Raw genomic sequence first — 25,176 nt, forward strand, 5'->3', positions numbered from 1 at the left:
AATAAGCCGAAGTACGGTGGCCGAGTGGTTAAGGCGTTGGACTTAAGTTCCAATGGACGTATGTCCGCATGGGTTCGAACCCCATCCGTACTAATATTTTAACCCCATTGTTTTTCCTATTTTTTATTGTTTACGGAATGTGTTTGTCAGTCGACAATAAGCCGAAGTACGGTGGCCGAGTGGTTAAGGCCTTGGACTTAAGTTCCAATGGACGTATGTCCGCATGGGTTCGAACCCATCCGTACTAATACTTTAACACAATGGTTTTTCCTATTTTTAATTTTTTACAAATCGTATTTGTCAGTCAACTTCAAGGGAAAGTATGGTGGCCGAGTGGTTAAGGCGTTGGACTTAAGTTCCAATGGACGTATGTCCGCATGGGTTCGAACCCCATCCGTACTAATATTTTAACCCCATTGTTTTTCCTATTTTTTATTGTTTACGGAATGTGTTTGTCAGTCGATAATAAGCCGAAGTACGGTGGCCGAGTGGTTAAGGCGTTGGACTTAAGTTCCAATGGACGTATGTCCGCATGGGTTCGAACCCCATCCGTACTAATATTTTAATACAATTGTTTTTCCTATTTTTTATTTTTTACAAATCGTATTTGTCAGTCAACTTCAAGGGAAAGTACGGTGGCCGAGTGGTTAAGGCGTTGGACTTAAGTTCCAATGGACGTATGTCCGCATGGGTTCGAACCCCATCCGTACTAATATTTTAACACAATTGTTTTTCCTATTTTTAATTTTTTTCAAATCGTATTTGTCAGTCAACTTCAAGCGAAAGTACGGTGGCCGAGTTGTTAAGGCGTTGGACTTAAGTTCCAATGGACGTATGTCCGCATGGGTTCGAACCCCATCCGTACTAATATTTTAACCCCATTGTTTTTTTTTATATTTTTTACTTGTTTACGAAATGTGTTCCCTAATCGAAAGCAAGCGCAAGTACGGTGGCTGACTGGTTAAGGCGTTGGACGTAAGTTCCAATGGACGTATGTCCGCATTGGTTCGAACCCCATCCGTACTAATATTTTAAAACCATTGTTTTTCCTATTTTTTATTGTTTACGGAATGTGCTTGTCAGTCGACAATAAGCCGAAGTACGGTGGCCGAGTGGTTAAGGCGTTGGACTTAAGTTCCAATGGACGTATGACCGCATGGGATCGAACCCCATCCGTACTAATATTTTAACCCCATTGTTTTTCCTATTTTTTATTGTTTACGTAATGTGTTTGTCAGTCGACAATAAGCCGAAGTACGGTGGCCGAGTGGTTAAGGCGTTGGACTTAAGTTCCAATGGACGTATGTCCGCATGGGTTCGAACCCCATCCGTACTAATATTTTAACCCCATTGTTTTTCCTATTTTTTATTGTTTACGGAATGTGTTTGTCAGTCGACAATAAGACGAAGTACGGTGGCCGAGTGGTTTAGGCGTTGGACTTAAGTTCCAATGGACGTATGTCCGCATGGGTTTGAACCCCATCCGTACTAATATTTTAACCCCATTGTTTTTCCTATTTTTTATTGTTTACGGAATGTGTTTGTCAGTCGACAATAAGCCGAAGTACGGTGGCCGAGTGGTTAAGGCGTTGGACTTAAGTTCCAATGGACGTATGTCCGCATGGGTTCGAACCCCATCCGTACTAATATTTTAACCCCATTGTTTTTCCTATTTTTTATTGTTTACGGAATGTGTTTGTCAGTCGAAAATAAGCCGAAGTACGGTGGCCGAGTGGTTAAGGCCTTGGACTTAAGTTCCAATGGACGTATGTCCGCATGGGTTCGAACCCATCCGTACTAATACTTTAACACAATGGTTTTTCCTATTTTTAATTTTTTACAAATCGTATTTGTCAGTCAACTTCAAGGGAAAGTATGGTGGCCGAGTGGTTAAGGCGTTGGACTTAAGTTCCAATGGACGTATGTCCGCATGGGTTCGAACCCCATCCGTACTAATATTTTAACCCCATTGTTTTTCCTATTTTTTATTGTTTACGGAATGTGTTTGTCAGTCGACAATAAGCCGAAGTACGGTGGCCGAGTGGTTAAGGCGTTGGACTTAAGTTCCAATGGACGTATGTCCGCATGGGTTCGAACCCCATCCGTACTAATATTTTAACCCCATTGTTTTTCCTATTTTTTATTGTTTACGGAATGTGTTTGTCAGTCGACAATAAGACGAAGTACGGTGGCCGAGTGGTTTAGGCGTTGGACTTAAGTTCCAATGGACGTATGTCCGCATGGGTTTGAACCCCATCCGTACTAATATTTTAACCCCATTGTTTTTCCTATTTTTTATTGTTTACGGAATGTGTTTGTCAGTCGACAATAAGCCGAAGTACGGTGGCCGAGTGGTTAAGGCGTTGGACTTAAGTTCCAATGGACGTATGTCCGCATGGGTTCGAACCCCATCCGTACTAATATTTTAACCCCATTGTTTTTCCTATTTTTTATTGTTTACGGAATGTGTTTGTCAGTCGACAATAAGCCGAAGTACGGTGGCCGAGTGGTTAAGGCCTTGGACTTAAGTTCCAATGGACGTATGTCCGCATGGGTTCGAACCCATCCGTACTAATACTTTAACACAATGGTTTTTCCTATTTTTAATTTTTTACAAATCGTATTTGTCAGTCAACTTCAAGGGAAAGTATGGTGGCCGAGTGGTTAAGGCGTTGGACTTAAGTTCCAATGGACGTATGTCCGCATGGGTTCGAACCCCATCCGTACTAATATTTTAACCCCATTGTTTTTCCTATTTTTTATTGTTTACGGAATGTGTTTGTCAGTCGACAATAAGCCGAAGTACGGTGGCCGAGTGGTTAAGGCGTTGGACTTAAGTTCCAATGGACGTATGTCCGCATGGGTTCGAACCCCATCCGTACTAATATTTTAATACAATTGTTTTTCCTATTTTCTATTTTTTACAAATCGTATTTGTCAGTCAACTTCAAGGGAAAGTACGGTGGCCGAGTGGTTAAGGCGTTGGACTTAAGTTCCAATGGACGTATGTCCGCATGGGTTCGAACCCCATCCGTACTAATATTTTAACACAATTGTTTTTCCTATTTTTAATTTTTTTCAAATCGTATTTGTCAGTCAACTTCAAGCGAAAGTACGGTGGCCGAGTTGTTAAGGTGTTGGACTTAAGTTCCAATGGACGTATGTCCGCATGGGTTCGAACCCCATCCGTACTAATATTTTAACCCCATTGTTTTTTTTTATATTTTTTACTTGTTTACGAAATGTGTTCCCTAATCGAAAGCAAGCGCAAGTACGGTGGCTGACTGGTTAAGGCGTTGGACGTAAGTTCCAATGGACGTATGTCCGCATTGGTTCGAACCCCATCCGTACTAATATTTTAAAACCATTGTTTTTCCTATTTTTTATTGTTTACGGAATGTGCTTGTCAGTCGACAATAAGCCGAAGTACGGTGGCCGAGTGGTTAAGGCGTTGGACTTAAGTTCCAATGGACGTATGACCGCATGGGATCGAACCCCATCCGTACTAATATTTTAACCCCATTGTTTTTCCTATTTTTTATTGTTTACGTAATGTGTTTGTCAGTCGACAATAAGCCGAAGTACGGTGGCCGAGTGGTTAAGGCGTTGGACTTAAGTTCCAATGGACGTATGTCCGCATGGGTTCGAACCCCATCCGTACTAATATTTTAACCCCATTGTTTTTCCTATTTTTTATTGTTTACGGAATGTGTTTGTCAGTCGACAATAAGACGAAGTACGGTGGCCGAGTGGTTTAGGCGTTGGACTTAAGTTCCAATGGACGTATGTCCGCATGGGTTTGAACCCCATCCGTACTAATATTTTAACCCCATTGTTTTTCCTATTTTTTATTGTTTACGGAATGTGTTTGTCAGTCGACAATAAGCCGAAGTACGGTGGCCGAGTGGTTAAGGCGTTGGACTTAAGTTCCAATGGACGTATGTCCGCATGGGTTCGAACCCCATCCGTACTAATATTTTAACCCCATTGTTTTTCCTATTTTTTATTGTTTACGGAATGTGTTTGTCAGTCGACAATAAGCCGAAGTACGGTGGCCGAGTGGTTAAGGCCTTGGACTTAAGTTCCAATGGACGTATGTCCGCATGGGTTCGAACCCATCCGTACTAATACTTTAACACAATGGTTTTTCCTATTTTTAATTTTTTACAAATCGTATTTGTCAGTCAACTTCAAGGGAAAGTATGGTGGCCGAGTGGTTAAGGCGTTGGACTTAAGTTCCAATGGACGTATGTCCGCATCGATTCCAACCCAATCCCTACTAATATTTTAAAACCATTGTTTTTCCTATTTTTTATTGTTTACGGAATGTGTTTGTCAGTCGACAATAAGCCGAAGTACGGTGGCCGAGTGGTTAAGGCGTTGGACTTAAGTTCCAATGGACGTATGTCCGCATGGGTTTGAACCCCATCCGTACTAACATTTTAACACAATTGTTTTTCCTATTTTTAATTTTTTACAAATCGTATTTGTCAGTCACCTTCAAGGGAAAGTACGGTGGCCGAGTGGTTAAGGCGTTGGACTTAAGTTCCAATGGACGTATGTCCGCATGGGTTCGAACCCCATCCGTACTAATATTTTAACCCCATTGTTTTTCCTATTTTTTATTGTTTACGGAATGTGTTTGTCAGTCGAGAATAAGCCGAAGTACGGTGGCCGAGTGGTTAAGGCGTTGGACTTAAGTTCCAATGGACGTATGTCCGCATGAATTCGAACCCCATCCGTACTAATATTTTAACCCCATTGTTTTTCCTATTTTTAATTTTTTACAAATCGTATTTGTCAGTCAACTTCAAGCAAAAGTACGGTGGCCGAGTGGTTAAGGCGTTGGACTTAAGTTCCAATGGACGTATGTCCGCATCGATTCCAACCCAATCCCTACTAATATTTTAAATCAATATTATCCATTTTTGATAATTGTTTATGAAATGTGTTTGTCAACAACTAACAAGCACAAGTACGGTGGCCGAGTGGTTAAGGCGTTGGACTTAAGTTCCAATGGACGTATGTCCGCATTGGTTCGAACCCCATCCGTACTAATATTTTAAAACCATTGTTTTTCCTATTTTTTATTGTTTACGGAATGTGTTTGTCAGTCGACAATAAGCCGAAGTACGGTGGCCGAGTGGTTAAGGCGTTGGACTTAAGTTCCAATGGACGTATGTCCGCATGGGTTCGAACCCCATCCATACTAATATTTTAATACAATTGTTTTTCCTATTTTTTATTTTTTACAAATCGTATTTGTCAGTCAACTTCAAGGGAAAGTACGGTGGCCGAGTGGTTAAGGCGTTGGACTTAAGTTCCAATGGACGTATGTCCGCATGGGTTCGAACCCCATCCGTACTAATATTTTAACACAATTGTTTTTCCTATTTTTAATTTTTTACAAATCGTATTTGTCAGTCAACTTCAAGCGAAAGTACGGTGGCCGAGTGGTTAAGGCGTTGGACTTAAGTTCCAATGGACATATGTCCGCATGGGTTCGAACCCCATCCGTACTAATATTTTAACCCCATTGTTTTTTTTTATATTTTTTACTTGTTTACGAAATGTGTTCCCTAATCGAAAGCAAGCGCAAGTACGGTGGCTGACTGGTTAAGGCGTTGGACTTTAGTTCCAATGGCCCAATGGACGTATGTCCGCATTGGTTCGAACCCCATCCGTACTAATACTTTAAAACCATTGTTTTTCCTATTTTTTATTGTTTACGGAATGTGCTTGTCAGTCGACAATAAGCCGAAGTACGGTGGCCGAGTGGTTAAGGAGTTGGACTTAAGTTCCAATGGACGTATGTCCGCATGGGATCGAACCCCATCCGTACTAATATTTTAACCCCATTGTTTTTCCTATTTTTTATTGTTTACGGAATGTGTTTGTCAGCCGACAATAAGCCGAAGTACGGTGGCCGAGTGGTTTAGGCGTTGGACTTAAGTTCCAATGGACGTATGTCCGCATCGATTCCAACCCAATCCCTACTAATATTTTAAAACCATTGTTTTTCCTATTTTTTATTGTTTACGGAATGTGTTTGTCAGTCGACAATAAGCCGAAGTACGGTGGCCGAGTGGTTAAGGCGTTGGACTTAAGTTCCAATGGACGTATGTCCGCATGGGTTTGAACCCCATCCGTACTAACATTTTAACACAATTGTTTTTCCTATTTTTAATTTTTTACAAATCGTATTTGTCAGTCACCTTCAAGGGAAAGTACGGTGGCCGAGTGGTTAAGGCGTTGGACTTAAGTTCCAATGGACGTATGTCCGCATGGGTTCGAACCCCATCCGTACTAATATTTTAATCCCATTGTTTTTCCTATTTTTTATTGTTTACGGAATGTGTTTGTCAGTCGAGAATAAGCCGAAGTACGGTGGCCGAGTGGTTAAGGCGTTGGACTTAAGTTCCAATGGACGTATGTCCGCATGAATTCGAACCCCATCCGTACTAATATTTTAACCCCATTGTTTTTTTTAGATTTTTAATTTTTTACAAATCGTATTTGTCAGTCAACTTCAAGCAAAAGTACGGTGGCCGAGTGGTTAAGGCGTTGGACTTAAGTTCCAATGGACGTATGTCCGCATCGATTCCAACCCCATCCGTACTAATATTTTAAAACCATTGTTTTTCCTATTTTTTATTGTTTACGGAATGTGTTTGTCAGTCGACAATAAGCCGAAGTACGGTGGCCGAGTGGTTAAGGCGTTGGACTTAAGTTCCAATGGACGTATGTCCGCATGGGTTCGAACCCCATCCGTACTAATATTTTAACCCCATTGTTTTTTTTATAGTTTTACTTGTTTACGGAATGTGTTCCCTAATCGAAAACAAGCGCAAGTACGGTGGCCGAGTGGTTAAGGCGTTGGACTTAAATTCCAATGGACGTATGTCCGCATCGATTCCAACCCAATCCCTACTAATAATTTAAATCAATATTATCCATTTTGATAATTGTTTATGAAATGTGTTTGTCTGTCAACTTCAAGGGGAAGTACGGTGGCCGAGTGGTTAAGGCGTTGGACTTAAGTTCCAATGGACGTATGTCCGCATGGGTTCGAATCCCATCCGCACTAATATTTTAACCCCATTGTTTTTCCTATTTTTTATTGTTTACGGATTGTGTTTGTCAGTCGACAATAAGACGAAGTACGGTGGCCGAGTGGTTTAGGCGTTGGACTTAAGTTCCAATGGACGTATGTCCGCATGGGTTTGAACCCCATCCGTACTAATATTTTAACCCCATTGTTTTTCCTATTTTTTATTGTTTACGGAATGTGTTTGTCAGTCGACAATAAGCCGAAGTACGGTGGCCGAGTGGTTAAGGCGTTGGACTTAAGTTCCAATGGACGTATGTCCGCATGGGTTCGAACCCCATCCGTACTAATATTTTAACCCCATTGTTTTTCCTATTTTTTATTGTTTACGGAATGTGTTTGTCAGTCGACAATAAGCCGAAGTACGGTGGCCGAGTGGTTAAGGCCTTGGACTTAAGTTCCAATGGACGTATGTCCGCATGGGTTCGAACCCATCCGTACTAATAATCTAACACAATGGTTTTTCCTATTTTTAATTTTTTACAAATCGTATTTGTCAGTCAACTTCAAGGGAAAGTATGGTGGCCGAGTGGTTAAGGCGTTGGACTTAAGTTCCAATGGACGTATGTCCGCATGGGTTCGAACCCCATTCGTACTAATATTTTAACCCCATTGTTTTTCCTATTTTTTATTGTTTACCGAATGTGTTTGTCAGTCGACAATAAGCCGAAGTACGGTGGCCGAGTGGTTAAGGCGTTGGACTTAAGTTCCAATGGACGTATGTCCGCATGGGTTCGAACCCCATCCGTACTAATATTTTAATACAATTGTTTTTCCTATTTTTTATTTTTTTACAAATCGTATTTGTCAGTCAACTTCAAGGGAAAGTACGGTGGCCGAGTGGTTAAGGCGTTGGACTTAAGTTCCAATGGACGTATGTCCGCATGGGTTCGAACCCCATCCGTACTAATATTTTAACACAATTGTTTTTCCTATTTTTAATTTTTTACAAATCGTATTTGTCAGTCAACTTCAAGCGAAAGTACGGTGGCCGAGTTGTTAAGGCGTTGGACTTAAGTTCCAATGGACGTATGTCCGCATGGGTTCGAACCCCATCCGTACTAATATTTTAACCCCATTGTTTTTTTTTATATTTTTTACTTGTTTACGAAATGTGTTCCCTAATCGAAAGCAAGCGCAAGTACGGTGGCTGACTGGTTAAGGCGTTGGACGTAAGTTCCAATGGACGTATGTCCGCATTGGTTCGAACCCCATCCGTACTAATATTTTAAAACCATTGTTTTTCCTATTTTTTATTGTTTACGGAATGTGCTTGTCAGTCGACAATAAGCCGAAGTACGGTGGCCGAGTGGTTAAGGCGTTGGACTTAAGTTCCAATGGACGTATGACCGCATGGGATCGAACCCCATCCGTACTAATATTTTAACCCCATTGTTTTTCCTATTTTTTATTGTTTACGTAATGTGTTTGTCAGTCGACAATAAGCCGAAGTACGGTGGCCGAGTGGTTAAGGCGTTGGACTTAAGTTCCAATGGACGTATGTCCGCATGGGTTCGAACCCCATCCGTACTAATATTTTAACCCCATTGTTTTTCCTATTTTTTATTGTTTACGGAATGTGTTTGTCAGTCGACAATAAGACGAAGTACGGTGGCCGAGTGGTTTAGGCGTTGGACTTAAGTTCCAATGGACGTATGTCCGCATGGGTTTGAACCCCATCCGTACTAATATTTTAACCCCATTGTTTTTCCTATTTTTTATTGTTTACGGAATGTGTTTGTCAGTCGACAATAAGCCGAAGTACGGTGGCCGAGTGGTTAAGGCGTTGGACTTAAGTTCCAATGGACGTATGTCCGCATGGGTTCGAACCCCATCCGTACTAATATTTTAACCCCATTGTTTTTCCTATTTTTTATTGTTTACGGAATGTGTTTGTCAGTCGACAATAAGCCGAAGTACGGTGGCCGAGTGGTTAAGGCCTTGGACTTAAGTTCCAATGGACGTATGTCCGCATGGGTTCGAACCCATCCGTACTAATACTTTAACACAATGGTTTTTCCTATTTTTAATTTTTTACAAATCGTATTTGTCAGTCAACTTCAAGGGAAAGTATGGTGGCCGAGTGGTTAAGGCGTTGGACTTAAGTTCCAATGGACGTATGTCCGCATGGGTTCGAACCCCATCCGTACTAATATTTTAACCCCATTGTTTTTCCTATTTTTTATTGTTTACGGAATGTGTTTGTCAGTCGACAATAAGCCGAAGTACGGTGGCCGAGTGGTTAAGGCGTTGGACTTAAGTTCCAATGGACGTATGTCCGCATGGGTTCGAACCCCATCCGTACTAATATTTTAATACAATTGTTTTTCCTATTTTTTATTTTTTACAAATCGTATTTGTCAGTCAACTTCAAGGGAAAGTACGGTGGCCGAGTGGTTAAGGCGTTGGACTTAAGTTCCAATGGACGTATGTCCGCATGGGTTCGAACCCCATCCATACTAATATTTTAACACAATTGTTTTTCCTATTTTTAATTTTTTTCAAATCGTATTTGTCAGTCAACTTCAAGCGAAAGTACGGTGGCCGAGTTGTTAAGGCGTTGGACTTAAGTTCCAATGGACGTATGTCCGCATGGGTTCGAACCCCATCCGTACTAATATTTTAACCCCATTGTTTTTTTTTATATTTTTTACTTGTTTACAAAATGTGTTCCCTAATCGAAAGCAAGCGCAAGTACGGTGGCTGACTGGTTAAGGCGTTGGACGTAAGTTCCAATGGACGTATGTCCGCATTGGTTCGAACCCCATCCGTACTAATATTTTAAAACCATTGTTTTTCCTATTTTTTATTGTTTACGGAATGTGCTTGTCAGTCGACAATAAGCCGAAGTACGGTGGCCGAGTGGTTAAGGCGTTGGACTTAAGTTCCAATGGACGTATGACCGCATGGGATCGAACCCCATCCGTACTAATATTTTAACCCCATTGTTTTTTCTATTTTTTATTGTTTACGTAATGTGTTTGTCAGTCGACAATAAGCCGAAGTACGGTGGCCGAGTGGTTAAGGCGTTGGACTTAAGTTCCAATGGACGTATGTCCGCATGGGTTCGAACCCCATCCGTACTAATATTTTAACCCCATTGTTTTTTTTTATATTTTTTACTTGTTTACGAAATGTGTTCCCTAATCGAAAGCAAGCGCAAGTACGGTGGCTGACTGGTTAAGGCGTTGGACGTAAGTTCCAATGGACGTATGTCCGCATTGGTTCGAACCCCATCCGTACTAATATTTTAAAACCATTGTTTTTCCTATTTTTTATTGTTTACGGAATGTGCTTGTCAGTCGACAATAAGCCGAAGTACGGTGGCCGAGTGGTTAAGGCGTTGGACTTAAGTTCCAATGGACGTATGACCGCATGGGATCGAACCCCATCCGTACTAATATTTTAACCCCATTGTTTTTCCTATTTTTTATTGTTTACGTAATGTGTTTGTCAGTCGACAATAAGCCGAAGTACGGTGGCCGAGTGGTTAAGGCGTTGGACTTAAGTTCCAATGGACGTATGTCCGCATGGGTTCGAACCCCATCCGTACTAATATTTTAACCCCATTGTTTTTCCTATTTTTTATTGTTTACGGAATGTGTTTGTCAGTCGACAATAAGACGAAGTACGGTGGCCGAGTGGTTTAGGCGTTGGACTTAAGTTCCAATGGACGTATGTCCGCATGGGTTTGAACCCCATCCGTACTAATATTTTAACCCCATTGTTTTTCCTATTTTTTATTGTTTACGGAATGTGTTTGTCAGTCGACAATAAGCCGAAGTACGGTGGCCGAGTGGTTAAGGCGTTGGACTTAAGTTCCAATGGACGTATGTCCGCATGGGTTCGAACCCCATCCGTACTAATATTTTAACCCCATTGTTTTTCCTATTTTTTATTGTTTACGGAATGTGTTTGTCAGTCGACAATAAGCCGAAGTACGGTGGCCGAGTGGTTAAGGCCTTGGACTTAAGTTCCAATGGACGTATGTCCGCATGGGTTCGAACCCATCCGTACTAATACTTTAACACAATGGTTTTTCCTATTTTTAATTTTTTACAAATCGTATTTGTCAGTCAACTTCAAGGGAAAGTATGGTGGCCGAGTGGTTAAGGCGTTGGACTTAAGTTCCAATGGACGTATGTCCGCATGGGTTCGAACCCCATCCGTACTAATATTTTAACCCCATTGTTTTTCCTATTTTTTATTGTTTACGGAATGTGTTTGTCAGTCGATAATAAGCCGAAGTACGGTGGCCGAGTGGTTAAGGCGTTGGACTTAAGTTCCAATGGACGTATGTCCGCATGGGTTCGAACCCCATCCGTACTAATATTTTAATACAATTGTTTTTCCTATTTTTTATTTTTTACAAATCGTATTTGTCAGTCAACTTCAAGGGAAAGTACGGTGGCCGAGTGGTTAAGGCGTTGGACTTAAGTTCCAATGGACGTATGTCCGCATGGGTTCGAACCCCATCCGTACTAATATTTTAACACAATTGTTTTTCCTATTTTTAATTTTTTTCAAATCGTATTTGTCAGTCAACTTCAAGCGAAAGTACGGTGGCCGAGTTGTTAAGGCGTTGGACTTAAGTTCCAATGGACGTATGTCCGCATGGGTTCGAACCCCATCCGTACTAATATTTTAACCCCATTGTTTTTTTTGATATTTTTTACTTGTTTACGAAATGTGTTCCCTAATCGAAAGCAAGCGCAAGTACGGTGGCTGACTGGTTAAGGCGTTGGACGTAAGTTCCAATGGACGTATGTCCGCATTGGTTCGAACCCCATCCGTACTAATATTTTAAAACCATTGTTTTTCCTATTTTTTATTGTTTACGGAATGTGCTTGTCAGTCGACAATAAGCCGAAGTACGGTGGCCGAGTGGTTAAGGCGTTGGACTTAAGTTCCAATGGACGTATGACCGCATGGGATCGAACCCCATCCGTACTAATATTTTAACCCCATTGTTTTTCCTATTTTTTATTGTTTACGTAATGTGTTTGTCAGTCGACAATAAGCCGAAGTACGGTGGCCGAGTGGTTAAGGCGTTGGACTTAAGTTCCAATGGACGTATGTCCGCATGGGTTCGAACCCCATCCGTACTAATATTTTAACCCCATTGTTTTTCCTATTTTTTATTGTTTACGGAATGTGTTTGTCAGTCGACAATAAGACGAAGTACGGTGGCCGAGTGGTTTAGGCGTTGGACTTAAGTTCCAATGGACGTATGTCCGCATGGGTTTGAACCCCATCCGTACTAATATTTTAACCCCATTGTTTTTCCTATTTTTTATTGTTTACGGAATGTGTTTGTCAGTCGACAATAAGCCGAAGTACGGTGGCCGAGTGGTTAAGGCGTTGGACTTAAGTTCCAATGGACGTATGTCCGCATGGGTTCGAACCCCATCCGTACTAATATTTTAACCCCATTGTTTTTCCTATTTTTTATTGTTTACGGAATGTGTTTGTCAGTCGACAATAAGCCGAAGTACGGTGGCCGAGTGGTTAAGGCCTTGGACTTAAGTTCCAATGGACGTATGTCCGCATGGGTTCGAACCCATCCGTACTAATACTTTAACACAATGGTTTTTCCTATTTTTAATTTTTTACAAATCGTATTTGTCAGTCAACTTCAAGGGAAAGTATGGTGGCCGAGTGGTTAAGGCGTTGGACTTAAGTTCCAATGGACGTATGTCCGCATGGGTTCGAACCCCATCCGTACTAATATTTTAACCCCATTGTTTTTCCTATTTTTTATTGTTTACGGAATGTGTTTGTCAGTCGACAATAAGCCGAAGTACGGTGGCCGAGTGGTTAAGGCGTTGGACTTAAGTTCCAATGGACGTATGTCCGCATGGGTTCGAACCCCATCCGTACTAATATTTTAACCCCATTGTTTTTCCTATTTTTTATTGTTTACGGAATGTGTTTGTCAGTCGACAATAAGACGAAGTACGGTGGCCGAGTGGTTTAGGCGTTGGACTTAAGTTCCAATGGACGTATGTCCGCATGGGTTTGAACCCCATCCGTACTAATATTTTAACCCCATTGTTTTTCCTATTTTTTATTGTTTACGGAATGTGTTTGTCAGTCGACAATAAGCCGAAGTACGGTGGCCGAGTGGTTAAGGCGTTGGACTTAAGTTCCAATGGACGTATGTCCGCATGGGTTCGAACCCCATCCGTACTAATATTTTAACCCCATTGTTTTTCCTATTTTTTATTGTTTACGGAATGTGTTTGTCAGTCGACAATAAGCCGAAGTACGGTGGCCGAGTGGTTAAGGCCTTGGACTTAAGTTCCAATGGACGTATGTCCGCATGGGTTCGAACCCATCCGTACTAATACTTTAACACAATGGTTTTTCCTATTTTTAATTTTTTACAAATCGTATTTGTCAGTCAACTTCAAGGGAAAGTATGGTGGCCGAGTGGTTAAGGCGTTGGACTTAAGTTCCAATGGACGTATGTCCGCATGGGTTCGAACCCCATCCGTACTAATATTTTAACCCCATTGTTTTTCCTATTTTTTATTGTTTACGGAATGTGTTTGTCAGTCGACAATAAGCCGAAGTACGGTGGCCGAGTGGTTAAGGCGTTGGACTTAAGTTCCAATGGACGTATGTCCGCATGGGTTCGAACCCCATCCGTACTAATATTTTAATACAATTGTTTTTCCTATTTTCTATTTTTTACAAATCGTATTTGTCAGTCAACTTCAAGGGAAAGTACGGTGGCCGAGTGGTTAAGGCGTTGGACTTAAGTTCCAATGGACGTATGTCCGCATGGGTTCGAACCCCATCCGTACTAATATTTTAACACAATTGTTTTTCCTATTTTTAATTTTTTTCAAATCGTATTTGTCAGTCAACTTCAAGCGAAAGTACGGTGGCCGAGTTGTTAAGGTGTTGGACTTAAGTTCCAATGGACGTATGTCCGCATGGGTTCGAACCCCATCCGTACTAATATTTTAACCCCATTGTTTTTTTTTATATTTTTTACTTGTTTACGAAATGTGTTCCCTAATCGAAAGCAAGCGCAAGTACGGTGGCTGACTGGTTAAGGCGTTGGACGTAAGTTCCAATGGACGTATGTCCGCATTGGTTCGAACCCCATCCGTACTAATATTTTAAAACCATTGTTTTTCCTATTTTTTATTGTTTACGGAATGTGCTTGTCAGTCGACAATAAGCCGAAGTACGGTGGCCGAGTGGTTAAGGCGTTGGACTTAAGTTCCAATGGACGTATGACCGCATGGGATCGAACCCCATCCGTACTAATATTTTAACCCCATTGTTTTTCCTATTTTTTATTGTTTACGTAATGTGTTTGTCAGTCGACAATAAGCCGAAGTACGGTGGCCGAGTGGTTAAGGCGTTGGACTTAAGTTCCAATGGACGTATGTCCGCATGGGTTCGAACCCCATCCGTACTAATATTTTAACCCCATTGTTTTTCCTATTTTTTATTGTTTACGGAATGTGTTTGTCAGTCGACAATAAGACGAAGTACGGTGGCCGAGTGGTTTAGGCGTTGGACTTAAGTTCCAATGGACGTATGTCCGCATGGGTTTGAACCCCATCCGTACTAATATTTTAACCCCATTGTTTTTCCTATTTTTTATTGTTTACGGAATGTGTTTGTCAGTCGACAATAAGCCGAAGTACGGTGGCCGAGTGGTTAAGGCGTTGGACTTAAGTTCCAATGGACGTATGTCCGCATGGGTTCGAACCCCATCCGTACTAATATTTTAACCCCATTGTTTTTCCTATTTTTTATTGTTTACGGAATGTGTTTGTCAGTCGACAATAAGCCGAAGTACGGTGGCCGAGTGGTTAAGGCCTTGGACTTAAGTTCCAATGGACGTATGTCCGCATGGGTTCGAACCCATCCGTACTAATACTTTAACACAATGGTTTTTCCTATTTTTAATTTTTTACAAATCGTATTTGTCAGTCAACTTCAAGGGAAAGTATGGTGGCCGAGTGGTTAAGGCGTTGGACTTAAGTTCCAATGGACGTATGTCCGCATCGATTCCAACCCAATCCCTACTAATATTTTAAAACCATTGTTTTTCCTATTTTTTATTGTTTACGGAATGTGTTTGTCAGTCGACAATAAGCCGAAGTACGGTGGCCGAGTGGTTAAGGCGTTGGACTTAAGTTCCAATGGACGTATGTCCGCATGGGTTTGAACCCCATCCGTACTAACATTTTAACACAATTGTTTTTCCTATTTTTAATTTTTTACAAATCGTATTTGTCAGTCACCTTCAAGGGAAAGTACGGTGGCCGAGTGGTTAAGGCGTTGGACTTAAGTTCCAATGGACGTATGTCCGCATGGGTTCGAACCCCATCCGTACTAATATTTTAACCCCATTGTTTTTCCTATTTTTTATTGTTTACGGAATGTGTTTGTCAGTCGAGAATAAGCCGAAGTACGGTGGCCGAGTGGTTAAGGCGTTGGACTTAAGTTCCAATGGACGTATGTCCGCATGAATTCGAACCCCATCCGTACTAATATTTTAACCCCATTGTTTTTCCTATTTTTAATTTTTTACAAATCGTATTTGTCAGTCAACTTCAAGCAAAAGTACGGTGGCCGAGTGGTTAAGGCGTTGGACTTAAGTTCCAATGGACGTATGTCCGCATCGATTCCAACCCAATCCCTACTAATATTTTAAATCAATATTATCCATTTTTGATAATTGTTTATGAAATGTGTTTGTCAACAACTAACAAGCACAAGTACGGTGGCCGAGTGGTTAAGGCGTTGGACTTAAGTTCCAATGGACGTATGTCCGCATTGGTTCGAACCCCATCCGTACTAATATTTTAAAACCATTGTTTTTCCTATTTTTTATTGTTTACGGAATGTGTTTGTCAGTCGACAATAAGCCGAAGTACGGTGGCCGAGTGGTTAAGGCGTTGGACTTAAGTTCCAATGGACGTATGTCCGCATGGGTTCGAACCCCATCCATACTAATATTTTAATACAATTGTTTTTCCTATTTTTTATTTTTTACAAATCGTATTTGTCAGTCAACTTCAAGGGAAAGTACGGTGGCCGAGTGGTTAAGGCGTTGGACTTAAGTTCCAATGGACGTATGTCCGCATGGGTTCGAACCCCATCCGTACTAATATTTTAACACAATTGTTTTTCCTATTTTTAATTTTTTACAAATCGTATTTGTCAGTCAACTTCAAGCGAAAGTACGGTGGCCGAGTGGTTAAGGCGTTGGACTTAAGTTCCAATGGACATATGTCCGCATGGGTTCGAACCCCATCCGTACTAATATTTTAACCCCATTGTTTTTTTTTATATTTTTTACTTGTTTACGAAATGTGTTCCCTAATCGAAAGCAAGCGCAAGTACGGTGGCTGACTGGTTAAGGCGTTGGACTTTAGTTCCAATGGCCCAATGGACGTATGTCCGCATTGGTTCGAACCCCATCCGTACTAATACTTTAAAACCATTGTTTTTCCTATTTTTTATTGTTTACGGAATGTGCTTGTCAGTCGACAATAAGCCGAAGTACGGTGGCCGAGTGGTTAAGGAGTTGGACTTAAGTTCCAATGGACGTATGTCCGCATGGGATCGAACCCCATCCGTACTAATATTTTAACCCCATTGTTTTTCCTATTTTTTATTGTTTACGGAATGTGTTTGTCAGCCGACAATAAGCCGAAGTACGGTGGCCGAGTGGTTTAGGCGTTGGACTTAAGTTCCAATGGACGTATGTCCGCATCGATTCCAACCCAATCCCTACTAATATTTTAAAACCATTGTTTTTCCTATTTTTTATTGTTTACGGAATGTGTTTGTCAGTCGACAATAAGCCGAAGTACGGTGGCCGAGTGGTTAAGGCGTTGGACTTAAGTTCCAATGGACGTATGTCCGCATGGGTTTGAACCCCATCCGTACTAACATTTTAACACAATTGTTTTTCCTATTTTTAATTTTTTACAAATCGTATTTGTCAGTCACCTTCAAGGGAAAGTACGGTGGCCGAGTGGTTAAGGCGTTGGACTTAAGTTCCAATGGACGTATGTCCGCATGGGTTCGAACCCCATCCGTACTAATATTTTAACCCCATTGTTTTTCCTATTTTTTATTGTTTACGGAATGTGTTTGTCAGTCGAGAATAAGCCGAAGTACGGTGGCCGAGTGGTTAAGGCGTTGGACTTAAGTTCCAATGGACGTATGTCCGCATGAATTCGAACCCCATCCGTACTAATATTTTAACCCCATTGTTTTTTTTAGATTTTTAATTTTTTACAAATCGTATTTGTCAGTCAACTTCAAGCAAAAGTACGGTGGCCGAGTGGTTAAGGCGTTGGACTTAAGTTCCAATGGACGTATGTCCGCATCGATTCCAACCCCATCCGTACTAATATTTTAAAACCATTGTTTTTCCTATTTTTTATTGTTTACGGAATGTGTTTGTCAGTCGACAATAAGCCGAAGTACGGTGGCCGAGTGGTTAAGGCGTTGGACTTAAGTTCCAATGGACGTATGTCCGCATGGGTTCGAACCCCATCCGTACTAATATTTTAACCCCATTGTTTTTTTTATAGTTTTACTTGTTTACGGAATGTGTTCCCTAATCGAAAACAAGCGCAAGTACGGTGGCCGAGTGGTTAAGGCGTTGGACTTAAATTCCAATGGACGTATGTCCGCATCGATTCCAACCCAATCCCTACTAATAATTTAAATCAATATTATCCATTTTGATAATTGTTTATGAAATGTGTTTGTCTGTCAACTTCAAGGGGAAGTACGGTGGCCGAGTGGTTAAGGCGTTGGACTTAAGTTCCAATGGACGTATGTCCGCATGGGTTCGAACCCCATCCGTACTAATATTTTAATACAATTGTTTTTCCTATTTTAAATTTTTTACACATCGTATTTGTCAGTCAACTTCAAGGGAAAGTACGGTTGCCGAGTGGTTAAGGCGTTGGACTTAAGTTCCAATGGACGTATGTCCGCATGGGTTCGAACCCCATCCGTACTAATATTTTAAAACCATTGTTTTTCCTATTTTTTATTGTTTACGGAATGAGTTTGTCAGTCGACAATAAGCCGAAGTACGGTGGCCGAGTGGTTAAGGCGTTGGACTTAAGTTCCAATGGACGTATGTCCGCATGGGTTCGAACCCCATCCGTACTAACATTTTAAAACCATTGTGTTTCCTATTTTTTTATTGTTTACGGAATGTGTTTGTCAGTCGACAATAAGCCGAAGTACGGTGGCCGAGTGGTTAAGGCGTTGGGCTTAAGTTCCAATGGACGTATGTCCGCATGGGTTCGAACCCCATCCGTACTAAAATTTTAACACAATTGTTTTTCCTATTTTTAATTTTTTACAAATCGTATTTGTCAGTCAACTTCAAGCGAAAGTACGGTGGCCGAGTGGTTAAGGCGTTGGCCTTAAGTTCCAATGGACGTATGTCCGCATGGGTTCGAACCCCATCCGTACTAATATTTTAACCCCATTGTTTTTTATATAGTTTTACTTGTTTACGGAATGTGTTCCCTAATCGAAAACAAGCGCAAGTACGGTGGCCGAGTGGTTAAGGCGTTGGACTTAAGTTCCAATGGACGTATGTCCGCATCGATTACAATCCAATCCTTACTAATATTTTAAATCAATATTATCTATTTTTGATAATTGTTTACGAAATGTGTTCCCTAATCGAAAGCAAGCGCAAGTACGGTGGCTGACTGGTTAAGGCGTTGGACTTAAGTTCCAATGGACGTATGTCCGCATTGGTTCGAACCCCGTCCGTACTAATATTTTAAAACCATTGTTTTTCCTATTTTTTATTGTTTACGAAATGTGTTTGTCAGTCGGCAATAAGCCGAAGTACGGTGGCAGAGGGGTTAAGGCGTTAGACTTAAGTTCCAATGGACGTATGTCCGCATGGGTTCGAACCCCATCCGTACTAATATTTTAACCCCATTGTTTTTCCTATTTTTAATTTTTTACAAATCGTATTTGTCAGTCAACTTCAAGCAAATGTACGGTGGCCGAGTGGTTAAGGCGTTGGACTTAAGTTCCAATGGACGTATGTCCGCATGGGTTCGAACCCCATCCGTACTAATACTTTTTTTTTGTAAGCATATTTTTGTTTTATAGATTAGAATACCTGTTGTTATTATACGGTATACATTTACATACCACATTCTCCACACCATGTTTTTGAGGTATTTTAACGTAAGATTCCGCCAATACCAGTTTTATTATATTTTCGATAAGTTAATATTGAGTTATATACATTAGACGGCTTGTGAGCAATTACAGTCAGTATAATATATGGTAAGTAAGCTTAAGTTAGTTTAAGTTACTTTTAATGGTTGTTTGAATGAATCTTTTCGGGTAGCGAAAACATTGAGGTTTGAGGCTAAGCTATTTCAGTTCTGCTGCTTGATTAGACTTGCCCCAAGTCTGTTATTATTTCGAGGCTTTTCAATGTTTGTATGAAATACAAGCTCAAGTAGTACATGTATGAAAAACCATATGTGCCAAAATAGTTTTATTTTTACTAATATTCAGTCAAAACTCCGTCTGGGTTGGTGTTTGGATAGGTTGTAAAATTCCTGTTTATCATTACTTACCAAATTTGATATTAACATTCTGATCTTAAACGGAAAATATTTTGTGTACGTTCACAAATTTCCAAGCAAGTTTGTTTAATTAACTTGTTGGCTCACATGTGGTTACTACCTTAATTAAAATGGTCATATTGTGCATGGTGATGGGAGTAGGCCTATAATCACAAAATCATGTTTATGTACTTCTAGACGGTGATTTGGCTTAAAGTTCGTAAAAAGAAAAAAATAACTATTTTGGCACAAATGGCGTATCATAACTACGGAAGTTATAATAGTGGTAGTGGTATGTTGTGGTATATATAGCAACTATTGTTAACGTAAATTGGTTTGTTTTACCTATTTGATTGATCGTTATTATTGATCATCTTGGGGATCTCGTAAAGGAAAATGGGTATATTACGTATCCCCACCAGGGACTACAACTGAATATCAACTTTCAAGTAATCGTACGAAAGCTTTTAAAAGAATAAACACACTAAATACATAACATAACCTGGCCCACTTCTTGTATGACCATTTCATCCAAAATTTTAAAAAATGAACAAAATAATGCAAACAAATAACACACTAAACACCACCAACCGTTTGTCAAACCTGCTGTGTAGCATTGAACGGCTTGAACAAGTGGGTTGTGAAAGCCGGGTTCTAAAGAAATAATCATTGTTAAATTCAATTTTAACCGAACCAATTAGAAGAGACCGAACTGTAGGCCTCTACAGAATAAATTGATAAAATGAACCATATTAACACAAATGCTTGGTTCACACTAGAGACGCAACGTAAGTACGTAACGCAACGTAAATGATTTGACAAATCATAAGCGATGGACAATTCGACATTCGCTTGTCATCGGTCAACTCACTTGCGCTTCCTTACTCCTTAAGTTGCGTACTAGTGGGAATGAAGCTTTAGGCCTAGAAGGTTTAGTATATATCTTCGGTTAATCATGAAAATAATAGTCGATTAACAGCTTCTTGTGATTCCGAGTAGTACAATCCCCTTCTACCCCTCACCCCACTCCTCCTTGGACAATTAATTGCATGTAAATGCTTTTATTAAAGTAGATTCATATTAATGATACATTGTACCCAACAATATAGGGGTGAATAAGGGTTGGTCTGGCCCTTGCTTTTATACATTATTTTCCTTCGTTCGTTTCACGAAAAAAGTGTCCATTGAGTAGGATTGTACAAAGGGAGGGGTTATACTGATGTGTGTTGGGCGGTTTTGGAAATGTTCTTGTTTTTATTCGTAATTAGAGCCTTAAGCTCTGTCTACACTATCAAACTAGTTTGATAAAAAAAAAGTGTGATGTGCCCAAGGATGGTAGTGATTTGGTTTGTCAAAATAGATTTTTTAAATATCGTATCTTCAAACCAAATGAACATTTTCAATCATCGTAGCGATATACTTAAATATGGCAGTGACATGCCCAAATATGGTAGTGATATTACATCATCATGTCCATATATGGGCATATCACATAAAGTGTAGACAAGGCTTTAAGTTAGACTAATCGTATAAATATCCACCTAATTAAACTACGGTATTTTGTATCAAAACATACATGTATACATACAGCAGGAATGTATACATAGAACATTTATTATTTGTATCTATAAAAATGACAAATTCTATACAAAAAAATTGACCCCGACGTGACTTGAACACGCAGTCTTCTGAACTGGAGTCAGACGCCTTACCATTTGGCCACAGGGTCTCCTTGTAGTATCTATCCGAATGTCACAATGTTTAATTCAGCGATTTAAAGATGATGAAACATGATACAACTTGTATTGTATTGATTACGTCATATTACGCAGGTTTATACAAACTTGTCAAGTTGTTCAATGTTTAAAAAATTGAGGAATATTGCGTTAATAATAGTCTTAAAATAATATTCTTGATTAATTTAATTAATTAGCCCTGGTAACAAAAATAAAATGAACTACTTTTATTTTATTTTGGTTACCAGGGCGGATTAATTAAATTAATCAAGAATATTATTACTTTTATTTTAGTTTTATTTTTGTTAGACCTTATTTATAGAAGGTGACCGTAAAAAGGGTATTCTGACAATCAAGGGCCCCTCTTGATGAGTGACAGTGGCTGTGATATACTAGAACACCGGGGTACCCCCTACTCGTCTCGAAAGATGTACTAGGTTCTTTAAAGTGCACATTAGCACTTGCCGATGAAATCTATAAGAAAAGAACATTTAGGGATAATTTTTCAATTTCAATTAAATTTTGCTTTTATTTCGGATTCACATTCATAGTTACAAATCATTGCAGCACGTAAGAAAAAACAAGTATAAATATATAAACAAAACAAAAATAGAAACAAAATACACCGGTGTATCAGATCATCTGATCATCATCAGACAATCGTTTTGTAATGGAGCCTGGATAATTTAAACGATGATACCATAATATATTATTTCTGCTTGTCAGTGGCATATATCTTTTATGTCTTCACAAATTGATTAGTAATTTAAAGAAATACATATCTGTTAATTATTTAATGCGCAATTCATGATTAAAACAAATATTTACAAATTATTATTATTGAGCATCATAGTTAGCGTATAAGTCTCCATATCTTTTTAATAGCTATTTGATTATATATTTATGTTTAACGTTGTAGGGTATTACAGCAGCATGAATGTATCGCAAAATATTTAAATTCATATAAATAGCAAATACGTTTATATTTAAAAAAAATGACCCCGACGTGACTCGAACACGCAGTCTTCTGATCTGGAGTCAGACGCCTTACCATTTGGCCACGGAGTCTTCCTATTTAAAAGTGTCTATTAACCCGAATTTCAAAAATTTAGGCCCAATAGTATAGTGATTTATTATAGTGTATTAAGGATGATGTAATGATGAGAAATTGTAGTCACTGTGTTTACGTCATTTAATTATGCGTATTGTATAAAATTACACATTTATTCAGTTCATCAAGAAAAAAGAAATAGATACTAATGTTAATAATCTAAATATAATCTTGATTAATAAATATAATAATTAATATTAATAATAGATTCATAATCGTGTGTGTAGCATGGAACTAGGTGTACAGTATACATGATGTATGTATTGAAGGATATCATTGGTGCTAACTAATTTCCTACCGATGATCTAAGGAGTCATCTGATTGGTCAATATGGTCTCAGTTCAATGTATTCTGATAATCGATCACGGGCCAGTAAATATTTATTTATGTATTTCTAAAAATTATACTTTTTAAACAGTAGATTTGCTATTATTGATATCTGAAACAAAATTATGGTATAAGAGCAGTAGGACCAGTTATTTATATGAATACAAGAATATTCAAATTTTAATTTATTTTTTCTCCAAACAATATCCTCATCAGAGTACTTTATGTGAACCAATTTTCGACCGTCCTAAAAGAACTTTAATATAGTTTCGTACAATTTTGCCCGGCCCTACATCATGTTTTCTCTTCTCGCACAATTAGCGCGTCCCAACAAAACGAAAAACGATTATTTGTTATTATAGCGATCTGTTTGTCACCCTGAAAAAATATTGTTTTTACAATTTTTTGTTGAATATGCTATTTTAATGTCACATAATAGTTATACACAAAAATTGAAGCGAAAAATTAGGCCTAGTCAAATTGACAAATTGATGGGTTTTCGGTTGAATTTATTCATTTATTTTGTCATTTTATTAGTGAAAACATGGAATTTTTTCGTGGTTTTTTCAACGCAAGAAAAATAACTTATTCAAAGTCTGATTTAATAATTTATCTTATTTTTGGGGGACAATACATCTACATCTTTAAGGAAATAAATCTATTAATTAATTTGCATATTTTTTTTCCGGAAATAAATATTTTAAAATATCATAAAACTTGCTGTATAATTAATTAAGTTATAAATAGACATAATTCAAATTCTACTTAATCTGACGGATTTTAAAGTCAATGCAATTTTATTTCGTAGTTTTATTATTAAAATTTTAAGTCGATTTTGAAGAGCCGTTTTCCACTTTCGTGTGAAAGCAGGCTAACGTCAAGGATTTAATCTACAGTCAACCTGTCTTGTTTAAGTGGACTGACCACAATTCTGTATTTGATGACGTCATTTGTGAAGTTAGTTTTAGCCGTGGGGATTGCGGTATATTTATGTTCAATTATGATTATTTATAACATAATAGGCCTACAAACAATGCGGACGATGAATAAACACAACCGCGCTTTTATTTATGGTCAGAATGTACCGCAAAAAGGAAGCATAATGTAAATATACCGACACGCAACATAGGCCTACCGTATGTCACTGAACTTTAATACATGACAGTGGCACTAACTTTCCCCGTTAAAAAATGAATAATATTATGTTTACACCAATTAGCGTATATAAGCCCATTGATTTACATCTTTACCCCACCGTCCATGTACGTTATCCTTATTTCGCGTCTTCGCGCCCCCCCCCCCCCTCCCACCCATCATTTCATCATTTTCACACGTACAATAATTAACACAAAACAGTTCTCACTACTGTACTTTTATTTCGTCATAATAGTTATCTTTACAATTAATGCATATGAAACAGATTTTTTTTTAAAGCCCAAACACAATTCACAACATTTAAAATCTAGGTCCATGAAGCTTGGTTCCCTCTTCAACGCAAGGATGTATGCAAGCGCAGCGCAAGTGAGCTTACCAATTACAAGTGAAATTTCGGATGATAATAATAATAATAATAATAGCAGGATTTTTATAGCGCACATACCACTCAAGAGTGCTCAAGGCGCATTCAATTTGGTCAATTTGCGTTTTGCGCCTACGTAATTGCGTTACGTCATGAGTGGGAACCATATAATTATTTGGTCTCCAGAATGTCTCAGGTTTCGGATTGTGAAAGAGGGATTCAATCATAGCCCCGGCGCTACCGGTTAGGGGTAGGCCTACATGGTGGCACCGGGTCTTATTCGGTCCCCCTTCATCTGTCGTGATGATGGTGCCTTCTTCGTGACAGTTCAACCTGTGTGTATACACACAACTGTTCTTGCATTGTTATCCACTTACAATGCGTGTACCTAATGTTTACACGTTACATTGCACTTGTACGGGTTTATTCTTCAATTCGTTTGCTCATCACACTCATGGGGCTAGGTAAGATTCACCTCTGACCTTCTTCTGCGTCAATCCATGCCAAGCTATTTTTGTATTGTTTAGTTAGTTATTAAAATAGGATAATCGTGGATAATAATAGCAATTTACTGGGTTTCGTGGAATATCAACGGCACGTTTAACAAATAGACTTGAAAAAAACAATCTTTATTTCCTTTAAAAAAAACCACATTAGGCCTAAGATAGAGGATGTCTGACGAAGGCAAAGCCTGACAAACGCTGTACATCTTCACAATTATACACATAAAGCAGAATTTCAATAAGTATCGCTTATGATTTCTTTTAAGC

The 25,176-nt window shown here is 39.3% G+C and overlaps 65 non-coding genes across 65 annotated transcripts; 63 read left to right on the top strand and 2 right to left on the bottom strand.

Annotated features, from left to right (window-relative positions):
* Positions 1-10: 10 nt before the first annotated feature.
* On the top strand, positions 11-93 carry Trnal-uaa (transfer RNA leucine (anticodon UAA)). The gene has a single exon. It is a non-coding gene; the product is annotated as a tRNA-Leu (tRNA).
* A 226-nt stretch (positions 94-319) lies between these two features.
* Positions 320-402, top strand: Trnal-uaa (transfer RNA leucine (anticodon UAA)). Its single transcript has one exon. It is a non-coding gene; the product is annotated as a tRNA-Leu (tRNA).
* Positions 403-474: 72 nt separating this feature from the next.
* Positions 475-557, top strand: Trnal-uaa (transfer RNA leucine (anticodon UAA)). Its single transcript has one exon. It is a non-coding gene; the product is annotated as a tRNA-Leu (tRNA).
* Positions 558-629: 72 nt separating this feature from the next.
* Positions 630-712, top strand: Trnal-uaa (transfer RNA leucine (anticodon UAA)). The gene has a single exon. It is a non-coding gene; the product is annotated as a tRNA-Leu (tRNA).
* Positions 713-1,253: 541 nt separating this feature from the next.
* Positions 1,254-1,336, top strand: Trnal-uaa (transfer RNA leucine (anticodon UAA)). Its single transcript has one exon. It is a non-coding gene; the product is annotated as a tRNA-Leu (tRNA).
* Positions 1,337-1,563: 227 nt separating this feature from the next.
* On the top strand, positions 1,564-1,646 carry Trnal-uaa (transfer RNA leucine (anticodon UAA)). Its single transcript has one exon. It is a non-coding gene; the product is annotated as a tRNA-Leu (tRNA).
* A 226-nt stretch (positions 1,647-1,872) lies between these two features.
* Positions 1,873-1,955, top strand: Trnal-uaa (transfer RNA leucine (anticodon UAA)). Its single transcript has one exon. It is a non-coding gene; the product is annotated as a tRNA-Leu (tRNA).
* A 72-nt stretch (positions 1,956-2,027) lies between these two features.
* Positions 2,028-2,110, top strand: Trnal-uaa (transfer RNA leucine (anticodon UAA)). Its single transcript has one exon. It is a non-coding gene; the product is annotated as a tRNA-Leu (tRNA).
* Positions 2,111-2,337: 227 nt separating this feature from the next.
* Positions 2,338-2,420, top strand: Trnal-uaa (transfer RNA leucine (anticodon UAA)). Its single transcript has one exon. It is a non-coding gene; the product is annotated as a tRNA-Leu (tRNA).
* Positions 2,421-2,646: 226 nt separating this feature from the next.
* Positions 2,647-2,729, top strand: Trnal-uaa (transfer RNA leucine (anticodon UAA)). Its single transcript has one exon. It is a non-coding gene; the product is annotated as a tRNA-Leu (tRNA).
* Positions 2,730-2,801: 72 nt separating this feature from the next.
* On the top strand, positions 2,802-2,884 carry Trnal-uaa (transfer RNA leucine (anticodon UAA)). Its single transcript has one exon. It is a non-coding gene; the product is annotated as a tRNA-Leu (tRNA).
* Positions 2,885-2,956: 72 nt separating this feature from the next.
* Positions 2,957-3,039, top strand: Trnal-uaa (transfer RNA leucine (anticodon UAA)). Its single transcript has one exon. It is a non-coding gene; the product is annotated as a tRNA-Leu (tRNA).
* Positions 3,040-3,580: 541 nt separating this feature from the next.
* Trnal-uaa (transfer RNA leucine (anticodon UAA)) lies at positions 3,581-3,663 on the top strand. The gene has a single exon. It is a non-coding gene; the product is annotated as a tRNA-Leu (tRNA).
* A 227-nt stretch (positions 3,664-3,890) lies between these two features.
* Positions 3,891-3,973, top strand: Trnal-uaa (transfer RNA leucine (anticodon UAA)). The gene has a single exon. It is a non-coding gene; the product is annotated as a tRNA-Leu (tRNA).
* A 381-nt stretch (positions 3,974-4,354) lies between these two features.
* Positions 4,355-4,437, top strand: Trnal-uaa (transfer RNA leucine (anticodon UAA)). The gene has a single exon. It is a non-coding gene; the product is annotated as a tRNA-Leu (tRNA).
* A 72-nt stretch (positions 4,438-4,509) lies between these two features.
* Trnal-uaa (transfer RNA leucine (anticodon UAA)) lies at positions 4,510-4,592 on the top strand. The gene has a single exon. It is a non-coding gene; the product is annotated as a tRNA-Leu (tRNA).
* Positions 4,593-5,129: 537 nt separating this feature from the next.
* On the top strand, positions 5,130-5,212 carry Trnal-uaa (transfer RNA leucine (anticodon UAA)). The gene has a single exon. It is a non-coding gene; the product is annotated as a tRNA-Leu (tRNA).
* A 72-nt stretch (positions 5,213-5,284) lies between these two features.
* On the top strand, positions 5,285-5,367 carry Trnal-uaa (transfer RNA leucine (anticodon UAA)). The gene has a single exon. It is a non-coding gene; the product is annotated as a tRNA-Leu (tRNA).
* A 72-nt stretch (positions 5,368-5,439) lies between these two features.
* Positions 5,440-5,522, top strand: Trnal-uaa (transfer RNA leucine (anticodon UAA)). The gene has a single exon. It is a non-coding gene; the product is annotated as a tRNA-Leu (tRNA).
* Positions 5,523-6,071: 549 nt separating this feature from the next.
* Positions 6,072-6,154, top strand: Trnal-uaa (transfer RNA leucine (anticodon UAA)). The gene has a single exon. It is a non-coding gene; the product is annotated as a tRNA-Leu (tRNA).
* Positions 6,155-6,226: 72 nt separating this feature from the next.
* Positions 6,227-6,309, top strand: Trnal-uaa (transfer RNA leucine (anticodon UAA)). Its single transcript has one exon. It is a non-coding gene; the product is annotated as a tRNA-Leu (tRNA).
* Positions 6,310-6,693: 384 nt separating this feature from the next.
* Positions 6,694-6,776, top strand: Trnal-uaa (transfer RNA leucine (anticodon UAA)). Its single transcript has one exon. It is a non-coding gene; the product is annotated as a tRNA-Leu (tRNA).
* A 228-nt stretch (positions 6,777-7,004) lies between these two features.
* On the top strand, positions 7,005-7,087 carry Trnal-uaa (transfer RNA leucine (anticodon UAA)). The gene has a single exon. It is a non-coding gene; the product is annotated as a tRNA-Leu (tRNA).
* A 227-nt stretch (positions 7,088-7,314) lies between these two features.
* Positions 7,315-7,397, top strand: Trnal-uaa (transfer RNA leucine (anticodon UAA)). Its single transcript has one exon. It is a non-coding gene; the product is annotated as a tRNA-Leu (tRNA).
* Positions 7,398-7,623: 226 nt separating this feature from the next.
* Trnal-uaa (transfer RNA leucine (anticodon UAA)) lies at positions 7,624-7,706 on the top strand. Its single transcript has one exon. It is a non-coding gene; the product is annotated as a tRNA-Leu (tRNA).
* Positions 7,707-7,778: 72 nt separating this feature from the next.
* On the top strand, positions 7,779-7,861 carry Trnal-uaa (transfer RNA leucine (anticodon UAA)). Its single transcript has one exon. It is a non-coding gene; the product is annotated as a tRNA-Leu (tRNA).
* A 73-nt stretch (positions 7,862-7,934) lies between these two features.
* Trnal-uaa (transfer RNA leucine (anticodon UAA)) lies at positions 7,935-8,017 on the top strand. The gene has a single exon. It is a non-coding gene; the product is annotated as a tRNA-Leu (tRNA).
* A 541-nt stretch (positions 8,018-8,558) lies between these two features.
* Positions 8,559-8,641, top strand: Trnal-uaa (transfer RNA leucine (anticodon UAA)). The gene has a single exon. It is a non-coding gene; the product is annotated as a tRNA-Leu (tRNA).
* Positions 8,642-8,868: 227 nt separating this feature from the next.
* On the top strand, positions 8,869-8,951 carry Trnal-uaa (transfer RNA leucine (anticodon UAA)). Its single transcript has one exon. It is a non-coding gene; the product is annotated as a tRNA-Leu (tRNA).
* A 226-nt stretch (positions 8,952-9,177) lies between these two features.
* On the top strand, positions 9,178-9,260 carry Trnal-uaa (transfer RNA leucine (anticodon UAA)). The gene has a single exon. It is a non-coding gene; the product is annotated as a tRNA-Leu (tRNA).
* A 72-nt stretch (positions 9,261-9,332) lies between these two features.
* Trnal-uaa (transfer RNA leucine (anticodon UAA)) lies at positions 9,333-9,415 on the top strand. Its single transcript has one exon. It is a non-coding gene; the product is annotated as a tRNA-Leu (tRNA).
* A 72-nt stretch (positions 9,416-9,487) lies between these two features.
* On the top strand, positions 9,488-9,570 carry Trnal-uaa (transfer RNA leucine (anticodon UAA)). The gene has a single exon. It is a non-coding gene; the product is annotated as a tRNA-Leu (tRNA).
* Positions 9,571-9,642: 72 nt separating this feature from the next.
* Trnal-uaa (transfer RNA leucine (anticodon UAA)) lies at positions 9,643-9,725 on the top strand. The gene has a single exon. It is a non-coding gene; the product is annotated as a tRNA-Leu (tRNA).
* A 386-nt stretch (positions 9,726-10,111) lies between these two features.
* Trnal-uaa (transfer RNA leucine (anticodon UAA)) lies at positions 10,112-10,194 on the top strand. The gene has a single exon. It is a non-coding gene; the product is annotated as a tRNA-Leu (tRNA).
* A 386-nt stretch (positions 10,195-10,580) lies between these two features.
* On the top strand, positions 10,581-10,663 carry Trnal-uaa (transfer RNA leucine (anticodon UAA)). Its single transcript has one exon. It is a non-coding gene; the product is annotated as a tRNA-Leu (tRNA).
* Positions 10,664-10,890: 227 nt separating this feature from the next.
* Trnal-uaa (transfer RNA leucine (anticodon UAA)) lies at positions 10,891-10,973 on the top strand. The gene has a single exon. It is a non-coding gene; the product is annotated as a tRNA-Leu (tRNA).
* Positions 10,974-11,199: 226 nt separating this feature from the next.
* Trnal-uaa (transfer RNA leucine (anticodon UAA)) lies at positions 11,200-11,282 on the top strand. The gene has a single exon. It is a non-coding gene; the product is annotated as a tRNA-Leu (tRNA).
* A 72-nt stretch (positions 11,283-11,354) lies between these two features.
* Trnal-uaa (transfer RNA leucine (anticodon UAA)) lies at positions 11,355-11,437 on the top strand. The gene has a single exon. It is a non-coding gene; the product is annotated as a tRNA-Leu (tRNA).
* Positions 11,438-11,509: 72 nt separating this feature from the next.
* Positions 11,510-11,592, top strand: Trnal-uaa (transfer RNA leucine (anticodon UAA)). The gene has a single exon. It is a non-coding gene; the product is annotated as a tRNA-Leu (tRNA).
* Positions 11,593-11,664: 72 nt separating this feature from the next.
* On the top strand, positions 11,665-11,747 carry Trnal-uaa (transfer RNA leucine (anticodon UAA)). Its single transcript has one exon. It is a non-coding gene; the product is annotated as a tRNA-Leu (tRNA).
* Positions 11,748-12,133: 386 nt separating this feature from the next.
* Trnal-uaa (transfer RNA leucine (anticodon UAA)) lies at positions 12,134-12,216 on the top strand. Its single transcript has one exon. It is a non-coding gene; the product is annotated as a tRNA-Leu (tRNA).
* A 227-nt stretch (positions 12,217-12,443) lies between these two features.
* Trnal-uaa (transfer RNA leucine (anticodon UAA)) lies at positions 12,444-12,526 on the top strand. The gene has a single exon. It is a non-coding gene; the product is annotated as a tRNA-Leu (tRNA).
* A 226-nt stretch (positions 12,527-12,752) lies between these two features.
* On the top strand, positions 12,753-12,835 carry Trnal-uaa (transfer RNA leucine (anticodon UAA)). The gene has a single exon. It is a non-coding gene; the product is annotated as a tRNA-Leu (tRNA).
* A 72-nt stretch (positions 12,836-12,907) lies between these two features.
* On the top strand, positions 12,908-12,990 carry Trnal-uaa (transfer RNA leucine (anticodon UAA)). The gene has a single exon. It is a non-coding gene; the product is annotated as a tRNA-Leu (tRNA).
* A 227-nt stretch (positions 12,991-13,217) lies between these two features.
* On the top strand, positions 13,218-13,300 carry Trnal-uaa (transfer RNA leucine (anticodon UAA)). Its single transcript has one exon. It is a non-coding gene; the product is annotated as a tRNA-Leu (tRNA).
* Positions 13,301-13,526: 226 nt separating this feature from the next.
* Trnal-uaa (transfer RNA leucine (anticodon UAA)) lies at positions 13,527-13,609 on the top strand. The gene has a single exon. It is a non-coding gene; the product is annotated as a tRNA-Leu (tRNA).
* Positions 13,610-13,681: 72 nt separating this feature from the next.
* On the top strand, positions 13,682-13,764 carry Trnal-uaa (transfer RNA leucine (anticodon UAA)). The gene has a single exon. It is a non-coding gene; the product is annotated as a tRNA-Leu (tRNA).
* A 72-nt stretch (positions 13,765-13,836) lies between these two features.
* Trnal-uaa (transfer RNA leucine (anticodon UAA)) lies at positions 13,837-13,919 on the top strand. The gene has a single exon. It is a non-coding gene; the product is annotated as a tRNA-Leu (tRNA).
* Positions 13,920-14,460: 541 nt separating this feature from the next.
* Trnal-uaa (transfer RNA leucine (anticodon UAA)) lies at positions 14,461-14,543 on the top strand. Its single transcript has one exon. It is a non-coding gene; the product is annotated as a tRNA-Leu (tRNA).
* Positions 14,544-14,770: 227 nt separating this feature from the next.
* Positions 14,771-14,853, top strand: Trnal-uaa (transfer RNA leucine (anticodon UAA)). The gene has a single exon. It is a non-coding gene; the product is annotated as a tRNA-Leu (tRNA).
* A 381-nt stretch (positions 14,854-15,234) lies between these two features.
* Trnal-uaa (transfer RNA leucine (anticodon UAA)) lies at positions 15,235-15,317 on the top strand. Its single transcript has one exon. It is a non-coding gene; the product is annotated as a tRNA-Leu (tRNA).
* Positions 15,318-15,389: 72 nt separating this feature from the next.
* On the top strand, positions 15,390-15,472 carry Trnal-uaa (transfer RNA leucine (anticodon UAA)). The gene has a single exon. It is a non-coding gene; the product is annotated as a tRNA-Leu (tRNA).
* Positions 15,473-16,009: 537 nt separating this feature from the next.
* On the top strand, positions 16,010-16,092 carry Trnal-uaa (transfer RNA leucine (anticodon UAA)). Its single transcript has one exon. It is a non-coding gene; the product is annotated as a tRNA-Leu (tRNA).
* Positions 16,093-16,164: 72 nt separating this feature from the next.
* On the top strand, positions 16,165-16,247 carry Trnal-uaa (transfer RNA leucine (anticodon UAA)). The gene has a single exon. It is a non-coding gene; the product is annotated as a tRNA-Leu (tRNA).
* Positions 16,248-16,319: 72 nt separating this feature from the next.
* Trnal-uaa (transfer RNA leucine (anticodon UAA)) lies at positions 16,320-16,402 on the top strand. Its single transcript has one exon. It is a non-coding gene; the product is annotated as a tRNA-Leu (tRNA).
* A 549-nt stretch (positions 16,403-16,951) lies between these two features.
* Positions 16,952-17,034, top strand: Trnal-uaa (transfer RNA leucine (anticodon UAA)). Its single transcript has one exon. It is a non-coding gene; the product is annotated as a tRNA-Leu (tRNA).
* A 72-nt stretch (positions 17,035-17,106) lies between these two features.
* Positions 17,107-17,189, top strand: Trnal-uaa (transfer RNA leucine (anticodon UAA)). Its single transcript has one exon. It is a non-coding gene; the product is annotated as a tRNA-Leu (tRNA).
* Positions 17,190-17,573: 384 nt separating this feature from the next.
* Positions 17,574-17,656, top strand: Trnal-uaa (transfer RNA leucine (anticodon UAA)). Its single transcript has one exon. It is a non-coding gene; the product is annotated as a tRNA-Leu (tRNA).
* Positions 17,657-17,884: 228 nt separating this feature from the next.
* On the top strand, positions 17,885-17,967 carry Trnal-uaa (transfer RNA leucine (anticodon UAA)). The gene has a single exon. It is a non-coding gene; the product is annotated as a tRNA-Leu (tRNA).
* A 72-nt stretch (positions 17,968-18,039) lies between these two features.
* On the top strand, positions 18,040-18,122 carry Trnal-uaa (transfer RNA leucine (anticodon UAA)). Its single transcript has one exon. It is a non-coding gene; the product is annotated as a tRNA-Leu (tRNA).
* A 72-nt stretch (positions 18,123-18,194) lies between these two features.
* Positions 18,195-18,277, top strand: Trnal-uaa (transfer RNA leucine (anticodon UAA)). The gene has a single exon. It is a non-coding gene; the product is annotated as a tRNA-Leu (tRNA).
* A 73-nt stretch (positions 18,278-18,350) lies between these two features.
* Positions 18,351-18,433, top strand: Trnal-uaa (transfer RNA leucine (anticodon UAA)). Its single transcript has one exon. It is a non-coding gene; the product is annotated as a tRNA-Leu (tRNA).
* A 694-nt stretch (positions 18,434-19,127) lies between these two features.
* Trnal-uaa (transfer RNA leucine (anticodon UAA)) lies at positions 19,128-19,211 on the top strand. Its single transcript has one exon. It is a non-coding gene; the product is annotated as a tRNA-Leu (tRNA).
* A 2,159-nt stretch (positions 19,212-21,370) lies between these two features.
* Trnaw-cca (transfer RNA tryptophan (anticodon CCA)) lies at positions 21,371-21,442 on the bottom strand. Its single transcript has one exon. It is a non-coding gene; the product is annotated as a tRNA-Trp (tRNA).
* A 1,003-nt stretch (positions 21,443-22,445) lies between these two features.
* On the bottom strand, positions 22,446-22,517 carry Trnaw-cca (transfer RNA tryptophan (anticodon CCA)). Its single transcript has one exon. It is a non-coding gene; the product is annotated as a tRNA-Trp (tRNA).
* Between the last annotated feature and the right edge of the window lie 2,659 nt (positions 22,518-25,176).

The sequence above is a fragment of the Antedon mediterranea genome, chromosome 5 (genome assembly GCF_964355755.1).
Source record: "Antedon mediterranea chromosome 5, ecAntMedi1.1, whole genome shotgun sequence".
In the NCBI taxonomy this organism is placed as follows: domain Eukaryota; kingdom Metazoa; phylum Echinodermata; class Crinoidea; order Comatulida; family Antedonidae; genus Antedon; species Antedon mediterranea.